The sequence below is a fragment of the Cenococcum geophilum genome (assembly GCF_001692895.1).
Source record: "Cenococcum geophilum 1.58 unplaced genomic scaffold K441scaffold_75, whole genome shotgun sequence".
Classification (NCBI taxonomy): Eukaryota; Fungi; Ascomycota; class Dothideomycetes; order Gloniales; family Gloniaceae; genus Cenococcum; species Cenococcum geophilum.
This window is the reverse complement of record NW_027137633.1, coordinates 625,547-627,348: the sequence shown is the minus strand read 5'-3', so window position 1 is coordinate 627,348 and position 1,802 is coordinate 625,547.

Sequence of the window (1,802 nt, the reverse complement as noted above, 5' to 3'; positions counted from 1 at the left end):
AGATACTATCGTAGGGTGATACAAAAAGTGCTGTTCTCGTAGGCAAAATGCGGAACTGGAAATGGAGGTTAAAGTAAAATTTAAAGTAGAACTAAGGAAACGGAAATTGGAATAGACTTTAAAGTGTAATTAAGGAAATAAAAGTTAACTTAGTAAGTTAAGTGCCTACTTAATGGGTTGCTTAAAGAATAAATTATAAGCTAAGTTACCGGGTAGAGGTTCTTAAATAATTCTTATGGAATGACGTACTTTAGTAAATAAATACCTTCACTCTTAAGCTAATAAATATTTGCCCCCCCGGGGGGTATATAGACATAAATTCTAGTTTTTGATTTCTCGTTTATAAAATCCGTTTTCCCATTTATAAAATCCGTTTTCTCGCCTATAAAATCTATTTTCGTGTTTATTAAATTTACTATAAAATCTAAATCTAGAATGCCTTTTTCTGTTACCCTTCTTACCTTTTACATATGCTTAAATAGTCGCACCTCCTATTATCTTACGTCCTTACCCAAAACCATATTCTTTCTTTAGGCTATTATGTCCTCTTTAGCCGCTACTACTTCCGCAAGCACTATTTACTTTTATCGCACTGCGGTATGGAATGATTTAATATTACTCTAATATACTTACTAGTTAGATAGCCTATTCCCAACCTATATACTAACTACACTATATTAAGTAGTATAGATTTTAGTTAGAGCTGCTAGACAGCTTGCCTTCAATCCTAACTCTATTAGTATATTGGTTAGAATAGTACTTCAATTTAATTTCCTTAGTCTTAATTACACGTTAATACAAAGTTAACTCAAAAACCCTTACTAGAAGAACGGCTCCTTCAATATAGGATTTAATCAATTTAATCCCATAAATATAAGCGGTAAGTTTATTGTAGATTTTGAGGTAAACACTGAGAAACCTTAATAGTTCTACTGCGCATAAACGTTCCGCAAGTCTCATTACTATACCAGTATGGTTTTTAGCGTAAACCCTAGAGACGAGGCAGACTAGTTTATAGAAAATGCTTAAAACTCTACCATTAAAGCAGCCCTAGTTATACTTCCTACTATTAATGCCTATCCTTTCCCTTTTAAGAGCTTTAAGGTTCCGTTATCTCCTATAGTTACCAACCCCGCGGTTCTCTTAAGTATAGGTAAAGTTGCATTAACTGGTAGTTCTTAAAGCTTATCCTTAATCTCGCCTAAAATTTCTAATAGCGCTAGAGATCTGTTACTTAGATTAAGCCACTGTATAGGAGGTGTTCTTATAGCGTTGGTCTTGTAATTTATAGACTTTTGCAGTTATTTGGTAACTTTAGGTAGAGAATAATAAATATAGAGATAGTTTATAGATAATCTAAATATATAGAGTACTAAATAAACTATCTATTTTTTAAAGTCTTAAAAAAGAATGCTATAAGATTTAGAAAGATTAATGCGCTCGCTTATAGAAAACCACTTTTCCGTTTCTAGAATCCTGGTTCCTTTTTCTTATTTCTAAAATCCCGGTTTGCATCCTGGTTCTCATTTCCAAGATCTTAACCTTTAGATATACCCCTTTTTAATTACGCCTAAAATTAAAAGACCTTACTATAATAGAAACTGGGAGATGTTTTATAATACCTTCTAGGCCCATTACGACCCTATTCCTTTAAGTCCGCTTATTAAATAGCACCTAGCTATTTCATATCTTTTATATAAATGGGGAGCCCAGTACTATGTTACTTTAAGAGCCTTATAGAGATATTTTAAGAGAACCGCTTTTAAGTACTATATAAACGGTTAGTATACCTTATATTTAGA